At 43.1% G+C, this 13,337-nt stretch overlaps 3 non-coding genes across 3 annotated transcripts; 2 read left to right on the plus strand and 1 right to left on the minus strand.

Annotated features, from left to right (window-relative positions):
• The first annotated feature begins 1,796 nt into the window (after positions 1-1,796).
• Trnaa-agc lies at positions 1,797-1,868 on the plus strand. The gene has a single exon. It is a non-coding gene; the product is annotated as a tRNA-Ala (tRNA).
• A 4,881-nt stretch (positions 1,869-6,749) lies between these two features.
• On the minus strand, positions 6,750-6,823 carry Trnat-agu. Its single transcript has one exon. It is a non-coding gene; the product is annotated as a tRNA-Thr (tRNA).
• Positions 6,824-12,167: 5,344 nt separating this feature from the next.
• On the plus strand, positions 12,168-12,239 carry Trnaa-cgc. The gene has a single exon. It is a non-coding gene; the product is annotated as a tRNA-Ala (tRNA).
• The last annotated feature ends 1,098 nt before the right edge of the window (positions 12,240-13,337 follow it).

The following is a 13,337-nucleotide window of genomic DNA, read 5'->3' on the forward strand; positions in this document are numbered from 1 at the left end:
CTCCAAACTTTTGTTCTTAGGCAATAACTTTGTAAGATACATAGAACCTGGGATCACCGTTCCTAACTCTTCTGAGTGTGGCATGACTTCAACAAGGGAGCTGAAGACATCAAATTCAGTTGACAGTTCCCTTGTAGTTGTGACTGTTGAGGACACTAACAGTCTGTTTCACTTCCTCCCCTTCTCCAACCTTCCTTCTTTTCTTCTGCCTTCTCCCCCTGCCTGCAAAGTGAATCAGTCATTCATTTCATTTAGAAAACTATGCTCCCCAAACAGCAAGATTTTCTTCCATTTTTCCTAAAAGTTTTAAGTTTATACCCACAATCCATTTAGGTTCAATTCTCATATAAGATGTTAGAGTTCATGCATTCATTCATTTCCTCAGATGCCTACCTAACTTTCCAGCACCATTTCTTAAAAGCCTATTTCCCTCAACAGAATTACTTCTGCCACGCTGTATAAAAATAGTTGGGGATTTCTGTGCGATTCCATTTTTCTGTTCCGTTCTGTCCTATGTGTCTATGTCTCCACGATTACCACCCAGTTTTAGTAACTGCAGTTACTCAAACATAGAAACAGAAACTAGCTAGATTGGTCCTGTGTTGTACGGCTTAGGAAAATTTCAGCTTTCTAGGTCCATACACGTTGGTCTTGTGTTATATCACGCAGGAGGATTTCAGCTGTTATAATTCCATACACATTTATTAGAATTGTCATGACTTTCTGCACACATTTTAGAATCATATAGTCAATATCTACAAAATATCTTTCTGGAATTAAAAAAAGTTGTAGTGAGGCTGGGAGGATGGCTTAGTGATTAAAAAAACGGGGGGCTCTTTCAGGGAACCTAGGTTCATGCTCAGCACCGACTCTCTCTCTCTCTCTCTCCCTCCCTCCCTCCCTCCCCACCCCTCTCTTTCACACACACACACACACACACACACACACACACACGCACACACACACACGCACACACACACTGTCAGAATTATAGAATCCTGGGCCTTGAGCATTCTCATCAAGCACTCTATCGTTGACACACATACCTGACTCTTGCCGGACTTTGATAAGAATTTTACTATCCCTGCTTATGAAGATCTTTGTGCACCGAGTCATGCAAACAGCGGACACGGTGCTCCTGTTTTCTTAGACTTCTTTTTACAGTGCTGTCTACAGTGTTTGCTTTTCAGATTATGTCGTGTATGCTGTCACATACAAATATTTCTCTTTTGTGAGAGATTCTCTCTGAGGCTTCCGCCCCTGCCCTCACCCCATCTGCCTTGCACATCTTAGTCAAGTGCGGTCAGGCACCGTACTATTGGACCCTAGCCCCGGTCCTGTCAGAAGGTTTTAGTTTATTTTCCTTCCAGGAGCTTTATAGAATTTGATCTTAAATGTGATAAACTTAACTCTTATTTTTAGTTGATTTCCTGTCTTCTAACCAGTATCTGCATTTCTCAGAACAGTCACGGGCTCCTTTTCAAAGAGTTCCTGACACTCCCTTTTGAGCCTCATCGGCAGATCTGTAAGAAGGGGGACTCTGAAGACCCACTTCAAGATCGTATTCTGGGATTTTCCCTGGAGGGGCGCTAGGATCTGCTGCCTTGCAGAATGTGACAACGGTGGGAAGAATAGCTTGAGATCTTTCGTGCAGAACGCCTTTCTCTGTCTAGATCAGACAATTCAAAAATTCAGAAACAAAATTTCATGGGGTCAAGTTAGAGCACTGGAACACCAAACTAAAAGCAAAGGTGTAAACTATAGTAAGGAGCAGCACTAAGCCAGCGACCACCGGCGGGGGTGTAGCTCAGTGGTAGAGCGCGTGCTTAGCATGCACGAGGCCCTGGGTTCGATCCCCAGCACCTCCATTGGATAATACCTTACCATCAGGATCCTCCTGAAGAGTAAGACTTGGTGTGGTGGTTATTTTTTTTCTTACACTTCTCATGTTTTGTGCACCCCTAGCTGTGCTTCTCCCACCCAGATAACACGACTGCTTCTCCGCAAGGAAACAACTTTGAGACCACGCAAAACTGCGAACTCAAGATCTCTTGAAAGCAGAGAAGCAGGAAGCAAGCCGGCCTAGAAGTCACATTCCCCGGTGTGCCATTTCTCATTATTAAGATACTAGGAAGAAAGAGACAGAGAGGAGGGAGAAAAGACTTTTGGAAAATCCCTTTAGCCTTTACTGTCCCCGCCTCCTGTCCTGATATAATGAGCAGACCCACAGGCAGAAGAAAATCCCCGCGAGTTTTGTTTTCCCCACCCCCACTTGGTACTTGGTGGATGTAAAAAGTCAACCTAACCCGTCTCGGCGCCCTTATCCCGGCTTTTCTTACATCTGTCCCCGGGGCCGCTTCTCCTCACCTCGCCAAGACCGCAAACGAACAGGGCTTTCCCGACTCGGTGAACCAGTCTTTTCCCTGGGGCGCCAGTCTTTAGGAGGCTGCCCCAAGGAAAGATGCTTCCCACATCTCAGTTGAGAGTTTTCAGCGATGGGAGGAGAGAGGTTGGTCTCCTAATGTTATGGCAGTAGCCTCAAATGAAAGGAAACATAAAAGTCCCGAAGTTTTGGAAATAGTAGGAAATATCTCTTCTTTGTACCTCTGCGCCAGGTGTGGTTGGAGAATCTGTTCGGGAGTTTGGGACTAGGACAGAGGAGATTTTTGCAAAAGTTTAATTCACTTTTCAGTTCTCACTCGGGATTTGAAATGCCTCCTCTGTATGGGTCTCAGAAGCAAGAACAACACTCCCGAGTGAAGGCTGCCCCAGGTTTCTTCACCACAATCCCTTTGGCATAGTTGAGTGCAGAGACTGGGACAGCACCAAGTAAAATTTTCACTTGGTGTTTCTTCTTTCCTAGTTTGGGAGTGGAGAAAGCTTTGAGCAAGTGTGTAAGGTGTCGAGGTGTCTTATTTGACACCGGGAGGGCATGCCAAGGACCAATACTTCAGACAGAGGGAGTGGCAAAGCCTAGTGGGTAAGACTTAAGGGGATGGCAAAGGCTTCTCTGGTCCTAGTGCAAATATTTACAGTGTGTGCCTATACAGGTGCTACTAACGATGGATCAGTGTGTGCAAAAACTAGCAGCTGCAGTTTGCTCCTTCAGGGTGTCTACACCAGAGGCTGCATGCCTCCAGACACTTTCTACCAAGGCTAGCCGACTCTACCCCTGTGCTATTCCTAAACCACTTGGTGAGGCTCGGTTGTTGAGAAGAAGATGTGCTCCATCAAAGCAAGCACAACCCAGGGGAATCCCAACTTTTCTGCATGTGTGTCTGTGTGTCTTTCCCTCACTACTCACGGTCAGCCCCTCAGGAGTCAGCATCTCAGGCCATCTGTATCAAAGTTCCCCTGGGCATCTTTCCTGATGCTTTTGCGCTGATATCTTAGCAATTCTGCTGGGCTGACGCCTGAAGCTGTGACTTGGGACACTGGTGTGATAATGTGGGAATTATGCAATTTAATAATACTGGGGATTACCAGGAGGTCCAGCCTGTGGCCACTGAATTTGGCATTATCCATGCAGAGGCCCCAAGATCCCCATATTGAGCTATTCCCTTCTCTTGGGAAGAGTGTCCAAAGTGTTGGTTCTCTGGAGACTTACAATGATCAGAGTTGAGTTGCACGTACAAAACTAACTCCCACAGGTGTTAATAGCTTGGGAGAGTCCCTAAAGTTTGCTGTCCATCAAAATGGAGAAATTGCCCAGCATACCAGCCTCTCCCTGAGGCAGGCAGATCTCTGTGAGTTCAAGGCCAGCCTGGCCTACACAATGAATTCCAGGCTAGTCAAGTTCCACAGACCTTGCCTTACAAAGACAAGATGATAAAGAACAAGATGGGAAGGAAGGGTGACCTTGCGACTTGGCAGAATGCAGAATGGGCCACAGTAATGGTCTCTGCTTTAAATTCTCTGTCCCGTTCAGGAAAGGAGACTCAGGAAAAAAAAAGAAGTTCATTCTTCTGTCTTTGCCCCAAATCATTTAATCAGCAGAGTATGACAGGGGTAGACAGAGGTGCCCAGGGAAGGAGTTCTGTGGTTTTCATTGGTTAAAACTCTGTCCAGAGATTGAGTCATGAAGGAAACAGAAGTGATTTCTAGTTCACTCTGACCCTTTAGGAATTATAACACACTGCTGGTTTCTCCAAACTCCGGAAATCTGGTTCCATTTTAGAAGCTCAATGTCTCCAACACTGTACTAGAAGAGACTGGTCTTAGTTGGGGTTTTTATTGGCATGATGAAATATCGTAACCAAAGCAAATTTGGGGGTAAGCCCTCCCTTGAAGGTTTCTTCACAAGGGGTTTCGGGGGGAAAAAATTACCAAAGTTTCTTCAACTTCAAAATTATTTTATTTTTAAATTTTATTAAATTAAATTTAAATTTTATAATTAAACAATTTTCTCCTTCTGGTGCTGGGAAGTATCCTGCCATAAGCTATATGCACAGCCTTGCATTGTTAAACAAATGACATTCTTCCTTATTAGGGAAGTGAACCCATGCCTATCAATGTATATCTCCAAAGCCCAGTGGGTGACTTTGCCAAAAACATGGCAATGGGAAAACCCGTGAGAGACAACGTGCAGCAGGTACTTAAAAGAATAAAACCAAGTAATTGTAATTCTTCATAAAGTGACTTCAAAGAAAGGTAGATTTGAGTAAGAAAGTCATAGAAAACACAAAGCAGATAAGGTTAGACTGCCTGAGGCCAGCCAGCACCGAGGTAGTAACTGCTCTGTCCTGGAATGGAGTTTAGATTCCTGTATGTGACTGCCAACCTCCACAGAACCCCAAGTTTTTTTCCTGTGATGTTAATGGAAATGAATTTAATTTAAGTAGGTTTTTTTTTTAAACTAGTGAGAAGTGTTATTGGTGCTGGGGGTTGGACAGAGGACTTTGAGCCCACTACTGAACTTCACCCCCAGGCCTCTCTTTACCTTTTGTTTTGAGACAGGATCTCACTAAGTTCTCCAGACTGGCCTTGACTCACCCAGTAGCCCAGGTGGATCTTGAGTTTGCCATCCTCACGTCTCAGTCTCCAAAGTGGCTGAGATTATAGGCCTGTACCACCAAGCCTAGCTGGTAGGGTTTCATTAATGGCTTAATATGTTGAACTTCAGGTTGTCCTGGTGAAAGTGGGAAAAATTAAAGATATTCAATTCTGGCCTTTCTTACTCAGCTATTGGGAAGATTTGTGTGAAATGAATTCAGAAGAATAGTGTGGAGGGGTAGACTTCGAGAAATTATTCTGGACATAAAATTTGAACCTTTCAGATTATAGAGCCAAATCACTGATTTCAGCCCAGAGCTGAAACCACCTGGAGTTCCTGTAGATAAAGCAAGTTTGACCACATCTCTACTTGCCAGACATTTTTTTTCCCTTCGGAATTTGAAAATCATAGCATTCCTTCAGAGAAGTCATTCTCTCATGCTTTCATCCTGAATATGCCCGGATGTTGACTGTGTGTTCCCCGTGTGTGTGTGTGTGTGTGTGTGTGTGTGAGTGTGTGTGTGTGTGTGTGAACTAGGCCTTCCTCCTTTTATGCTCTCTCTTAGAGTTTCTCACAGTTGATGGTCACCTACTATTCAGATTTGTTTTGAGGATATCACTCACTCAAAAGTTACTTCACAGTCTCCAAGAAAGGTTTGCCCCCTTAACTTAAAAAGTGACAGAAAGCTCTGATTCTTACCTGTAGAAGTGAAGTTCCAAGAGGTTTCCAGCAACACACGTTTGTAGAGACTCTTCTGGGAAGGATCTAACAAAGCCCACTCTTCGTGAGTGATGTTCACATGCATATCCTCAGAAATAATAAACACCTGAAGCTTATCTCAGTCAGTAATAAGGGATTGAGAGGACTTGAGGCAGTCTTGGGCCAAAAGTCAAATTCACCAATGGAGACAGGGTTTCTCTTTGGCTTTGGAGACTGTCCTGGAACTAGCTCTTGTAGACCAGACTGATCTTGAATTCACAGAGATCCGCCTACCTCTGCCTCCCAAGTGCTGGGATTAAAGGCGTGTGCCACCACTGCCTGGCTCAAAAACTGGTATTTTCATTTTGCTCTGGGAATACTGGACTGGTACACAGGCTGTGGATCCAGTCATATTAAATCAAAATTCATAATATTCTACTACAACAATTTTTGGACATTTCACTAAAATGCATGTGCGAGGTCTACAGACTTTTTCTAAATTTCAGTTACTCATTCTTAGTTCTTTTTTTTTAATTTTTATTTTTTGGTTTTTCGAGACAGGGTTTCTCTGCAGCTTTAGAGCCTGTCCTGAAGCTAGCTCTTGTAGACCAGGCTGGTCTCAAACTCACAGAGATCTGCCTGCTCATTCTTAGTTCTTTATATGAAATTATGACTAGAATAATTAAGATAATGCCGAGGGGGAAAATCCCAGTGCAAGATCTAATTTGGAAAACTTTTTAACAAATCAAAAACAAACAGAAACAAAAAACCCAAAATACCAACAAAACCCAAACACTTCTAACAGCAATCACCCACGAAGCCTGGACAGCACTGACTCAGCTTTTGCTTTTTCCTGCAGTGCTGCCTATGTTGGGCCCAGTGCTTCAAATTGGTTTTTTATTTTTTTATTTTTATTTATTTATTTATTTATTTATTTATTTATTTATTTATTTATTTATTTATTTCTGTAAAGCCTTAGGTTGATTACAGTTACGGACATAGTAAAACAACATCGTAATCCAACTTTTAAAAGCTGAACAAACCACAGTCCAGTTTGAGGCTCTGCTGGGATTTGAACCCAGGATCTCCTGTTTACTAGACAGGCGCTTTAACCAGCTAAGCCACAGAGCCCTTAAGAAGCAAGGTGGTTTCCTCCTAAGAGAGAGTATAGGTAGGCAGTGCTGCAGACTAACACTGTAAGTACCTGAAAATTAGAAGGGTGTTGTTCCTCGTGGACAGACGACTGGGCAGCAGTGACAGCTCGGCTTCCTTGGAGATGCTGTGTGATAGCTTCCTGTCGAGTTGGGTGGGCCCTTTGAACCGTACTGACTGAGCGTTGCTTCTACTTCTTTTCAGAGTCACAGATGTGTGGGCACCACACTCTGTAACTTTGCCTTATCAGTGCCCGCACAGCTGAAACAATAAGGCTGGGCTTTGTTTGTCAAGCTCATTATTGAATTACGAATACCGTAATCACTGAGCCTTGAGCTGGATCATCAGTATTTCAGAAACAAAAAAGCAACAGAAGGAAGAGGAGAGGGTGGAATGAAGAGGAAAAGACAGCATTACTGAGTTAGAAAAATCCTTTCAAAATCAAGCTATAGTTTTCCTGAGTGAAGACTTGAGCATCAGCCTATTATTACAGGATACCAACAGTACAGGGGATTGTTGGAGTAAACATTCGGAATTCCCATCTCACAGAAGAATGATCTCATAATCTGATGTGTAAAGTTGGCCTTAAAAACCAGCTTTGCCCAGACTCAGGAATGAACCAAGAACCTTCAGGTCTTAGCCACAGTGCTCTCCCCACCGGAAAGAGCTTTTATTTCATTTCTAGTTGTTAGTTTTCCTTTCCCTCCCCCTCTCTTGTCTTTTTCAAAGTATCTTTAACTGTTTGCTGCCTCGACCTTCCCCTTTCGGAAGGCCCTGAAGGCCTCAGTGCTGACGAGAGCTCCCCCTGGCCGTGTGGAGAGGATGCCTGGATGAGAGAGTTGGACAGGAATTCCACAAGCCTTGCTGATTGACACAGCTCAGAAAATTAAGAAAACTGAAGAAAAACTTCTTGAAGATCATTTTTCTATTAATCTAGGACTTTAGTCACTCACAGTCTTCAAAATGCTGAGGGTTCACGGGCAGTACAACTTTGCTGAAAGAAGATGTATGTAAACATTACCAGTCTAAGCATCAGCCACCAAATCTCAAACTTACACAAAAATAACCAATACAAAAAAAAAAAAAAAAAAAAAAAAAACCAACCTAGGGGCTGGAGAGATGGCTCAGAAGTTAAGAGCATTGCCTGCTCTTCCTAAAGGTCCTGAGTTCAATTCCCAGCAACCACATGGTGGCTCACAACCATCTGTAATGAGATCTAGTGCCCTCTTCTGGCCTGCAGACACACAGACAGAATATTGTATACATAATAAATAAATATTTAAAAAAAAACCTTAAAAAATTAAAAATGACCTTTTTTTTTTATTCCAACCTGAACTGGCGCTCACTCTATAGAGCAGACTGGTCTCAAACTCAGTGATCTGCCCACCTCTGCCTCCTAAACATTGGGATTAAAAGTCTGCCCAACCACTACCCAACTCAAGGTTTGTTTGTTTGTTTGTTTTTTATTTATTTATTTATTTTGATTTTTCGAGGCAGGGTTTCTGTCTTTGGAGCCTGTCCTGGAACTTGCTCTGTAGACCAGGCTGTCCTTGAACTCACAGTTGCCTGCCTGCCTCGTGCTGGGATTAAAAGGGTGAACCACTGTTATTCAAACAAACAAACAAACAAACAAACAAACAGTATTCCACGATATGGTACTTAAGTCTTGTTTAATTGCAGCAGTCAGAGAAATGTTTTCAGACGTAGGGCAAATGATTTGGAGTGACTTCCCCTGATGTTTAATTAACACAACAAGTTCCCAGTATCACCCCAAAATTCATTTAGAGTCAATGACGGTTCAAAGTAATTGAAGAGCCAACTGTGTAGATCATCTATATGGCCCAACATTAGATGAGGAGACTGTTTTGAAGACGTTAAGAAACAGTGATGCACGAAAGTATGAGGTAAACTCTTTGAACGCATGCTACTAGTGAGTGTAAAATGTAAGCAGAAGATAGTTCGTGGAGACTGTGAAAGGGTTGTGTTATTGAGTAGTGATAGTGTACGTATCACCACTAGTGAATTCTTCCTGCTACATAGAGAAGACCAAGCCATTGTCACTTCCACACAGTGTCAGATGTTAGAAATGGAAGGTTCGTTACCTTTCCCCAAGCCTCATCTTACCCTGTCTTTCTAAAATACTTTCTTCTCATTTGGGTGACACAGAGAAACAGTTTTACTTCATAACTGAGTTGTATGATCAAAATTATGTGGGTCCATAAAAGTTATTGCTAGGATCACAAGTTTAGATGCTAGTCTAGTAGGGAATGGTAGAATCATCCAGAAGTACAAAGCCAGTGCCCCAGCTAAGTGTGGCCATGTGGCCATACCCTCCTCTGAGCTTCCACAAGGCCTCTGGTAGCCTGTCCTTCTCCCCCTCCCCTCCTTTCCTCCTCCACCTGCCCCTTCTCTTCCCTCTTTTCTTCTTCCCTCCCTCTCTCCCTCCCCCAACCCTCTCTCTCAACCACTCACAGAAAGGACACATGGAAGAAGGAAGGTCAGCACAAGAGGGAGGACACGTATATTGATAACTCTATTAAGTCGTTTTGAACTTTGTGTGTGTGTGTGTGTATAATGTATGTTTTCTATACTATCATATTGTACATGGTAAGAGCATACAATTTGCCAAGACAAGTAAAATATCTAAAATAATAAATGTTACACCTTATGAAAAAAGGCCAAGTTTATATAAATAAGCAAAAAATAGCATTTTAAATCTCAAAGAGGCAGGAAACATGCTGAGAAAGATGGCGGACATGTAAGTAAAAACTAAGAATTGGAGATGGGGAATCTGGACACAAAGTCTTCAGCCTAAAAGACAGATTTGCAGATGGAGGCGCTGCGGACTCGGGGCCTCAGCATGACAAGCAAGTTTCTCCTGAGCTTCACTAGCAACATCAAAACTTGCTTCATAAATACCCCAGGATGGTCTTTCTATCTGCAGGTTTTCAGAACCTAAAATAGATGGATTACAGAGATCCCTTTTACACAGCTCTGTTCTTTCCGAACCTGCTAGACTGCGTTCTATCTCCAAACCACGCCAAGGGAAGGTTAACAATGCCAAGGTCCTAGCCCAGGTGCTGCACTCGTAGCCCTGAAGTCAACTCCCAAGATGATGCCTAGCAGGTCCTCCCATTGGCCCAGCTGAAGGCATCCCTAGATACTGTAATCTTCCGCAACTTGAGTAACTGGACAGTTCTCCATAGATTTGCCTTTGGAACCGTGTTTATGACTTTCACATTAATGTTAAAACATTGATTCAACACACAGAGAGGGAAACTTTTAAATTTGAATGCCAATAAGAAAAAAAAAACAAAGAAATAAAACACTATGAAATATAAATCAAAATACATTGTATACATGTATGAAGTTGTCAAAGAATAAGTAAAAATATGGCACAATAGAAATAGAGGGTAAGCCCAAGTGGATGTTTGTGTGGATCTTTGACACAACTGCCTTTCAGATAAAAATAGAACCACACTTGAATTTTGAGTTCTGTTTAGTATGTAATTTTAATTGTGTGTGTGTGTGTGTGTGTGTGTGTGTGTGTGAGTATGTGTGTGCAGGAATGAAGCTGATGTTAGAAGCCAGTGTTATCATTGTGAGAGAGGGGATACACAAAATTTCCCCAAAGGCAAAGGACAGCTCCATCCTAGCTTTGTTTACTGAAACAGCACAGGAACAATTGCACACAAAGAGCAGAGCCAGTCTTATATATTGATTGCTTTAGTATCACTAAAATGAAAGCAGTGTTCTGGCGGAAGTTTTCGTTGCAAGAGGGGCTAGGACCGGGAAAGTATAATCTGAGCCTAGAACATCATCCCATGCCAGAATATAAGGAGGTGCTCAGAAAATAATGGATGCTCAAAAGGTCACAGGATCTACTGTAGATTTTAAAAACACAAAGAATGAAATGAGTTATTGAACAATGAAAGGCAATGATCTATACAATACAACAAGAATACCCGAGTCTACATTGATATGAAAGGAAAGGGAAAGGAAGAAAGAGGGGGGCAAGTTTTTCTTATGATGGCATGCCAATACGCAAATGTGGAAGGAATTTTGACCATCATGCAACAATGGATTCAGACAAAGCTTATTTTTGCAATAAGGGATATTTGTGCCAAGAGAGGGCCTGATGAATGCTAGGCAAGCACTCTACCACAGAGGTATATCCTCGGAGTCGGGCAAAATTTGTCAGTCAATTGTAAAGCTATAGATAAAAGTCTGAGTATGAAAAGCTATGTATGTGGTTTCAGAGAATTTGCCATAGCGATCAGGGTAATCTTGACTGTGAAGGACTTAGAGACCAGCACACAACACACGCGTCCTTAACTTCAGACACAGTGGAAGTCAACACAGCAGGCTAATTCATGGCAACTCTTAATTTGTTACAGGGATCAGATTCTGTGACCCAGATTGGTCTGAAACTCAGTATGTGGTCCAGTCTTCTTCAAACTTAGCACTCCTGATGTTCTGGAGGTACCTTCACCACCATGCTTTGGAAAGTTGGGATATCAGATTTATCAAGTGTGAGCGAACAGTATTTTTTCTCCGCCTGGGGCATGTCTTATTGTCTTGAGTTTTTCACAGGCTACTTTTTAATTTTAGTGGAGTCCAATGAATTAATGAGCGCTTTCTTGGACCATGTCTTTGATGCTAATTTCTCCTTCTGAAGAGCCACTGCTCTCTGCGGTACCTTTGTGTCTGCGGCTGCGGTAGCGGAGCCTTGGGCAGAGGTGACATTTAGTGGCTGTCAGTGACGACTGAACCTGTCCGAGATCCTGGTTGCTAGGATCCTGGGGGGTGAGGTTGCTGCAGCCGGAGCCCTTCGATGGGCTGCAGAACCTTCTAGGATCCCTGGTGACGCTGAAGGACACAGGTTCGTGCTTTGCGACCAGGTCAGGTGGGCTTAGCCCTTGCCAGTGTGGACAAAGACCAGGGCAGATGTTCATGTTTTCATCTTATAACATTTTCACAGTTCCTTCTCCGGGCGAGGCCTATCTACATTTGTAAATATGGGCCTTTGAGTTGCAGAAAATGCTCCAGAATAGGGGGTGGGAATCGTTGTTCCCTCAATCCTTACTGCCTGTGCTTGGGATGCGCATTGGTCACCAGAGGAATCGGCAGTGCGGAAGGTTTTGAGACTGTTTTACTCTCGGAGATTCTGAGACTGAGGTTGGGGGCTCATAAGAAGCTGTTGTGCTGCAGCTGGAATTTATCCTTAGTAGTCCAATCGTGTTCTTCCTCCCTGCAACGCTTATGTAGAATACGCTGGGCTTTTTAAAAGATAGGAATTGTGTACGACCACTAAAGCGTACTGGGGGATGTAGCTCAGTGGTAGAGCGCATGCTTCGCATGTATGAGGCCCCGGGTTCGATCCCCGGCATCTCCAGTAGTTTTTACCTTTTTCGAATAAAAAATATATAAATAAAAATAAATATACATATATAAATTTCTTTGCCCTGAAAGCTTCAGTAAGATTTTCGTGTCCTCATGTTTATTTCGTTTCTATCTAACTATCTAGACACCACGACCTTAGAACTCTGAGGAGGTTGTTGAACACAGGAGGAAAGTCATCTATTAAGAGAGCATTCCAAAGGAAAGAATGGTACACTGCCAGCCCAGCAAGGGGACAGTCAGTAAAAATAAAATGACTCCAATTTATTTTGGGGAAATAGTGGGAATGGGAGACGTACTAATATCATCCATTGATATTATTAGTTGGGAATTGTACATAGGAATTCAGCGGTCCCTTGAATTGAGAATTTCTCACTCATTGGAGGTACTAACCAGTTATCATTTTATTTCTCGCTCTGTGATTTTGGCCTTATTTAGCTTCTGCACAGGATAGCTGAGCATGCTCAGTGTGAGACAGCTAGGGAAATGGTGGCGCAGTGCCTGAAGCCCCCGTTTCTTAGAGACTGAGGCAAAAGTATCAAAAGTTCTTGAACGATGCCTGCCTGAGCAACCTAGAATAAACGTTAAAAGCCAGGTGAATGGGGGCATAGTCCACAGGTACTGGCTTGCCTGCCTACCTGGCAGGAGGCTATAGGTTTAGGCCCCGCCAACACCATCATATTACCGAAAAGACAGCTGGAGAGCAAGTTGCTGGAAACCCGTAAATGCGGTCCTGAGAACCTGATTGAGCTTGGATTCTGGACACTGAGTTACTCATTCTCAGGCTCCTGGGTTCTGTGTTGTAACGGTTACGGAATAAGGCGGGAATTCGAGCAGAGAGTTCGAGTTCTAAAGCTTACATGTATGTAACCTCAATGTTCCTTTTCTACTGAACATGTTTTCACAACAGTGAATAACCCAGGAACACAACTTCTGCTTTAATTTACTTTCAAACTTGTCTTTACTTGTGGAAATACGCTTCGAAACTTGACTAAACACTGGCTATATTGGAAATCAGCCTGAGCAAGGGGAGCATGCGCTTGGCTTTAATTCAGCACCAAGTATCTGCACCTCTTTGTATTTGCTTCATTCA

This window comes from Arvicola amphibius, chromosome 6 (assembly GCF_903992535.2).
Source record: "Arvicola amphibius chromosome 6, mArvAmp1.2, whole genome shotgun sequence".
Classification (NCBI taxonomy): Eukaryota; Metazoa; Chordata; class Mammalia; order Rodentia; family Cricetidae; genus Arvicola; species Arvicola amphibius.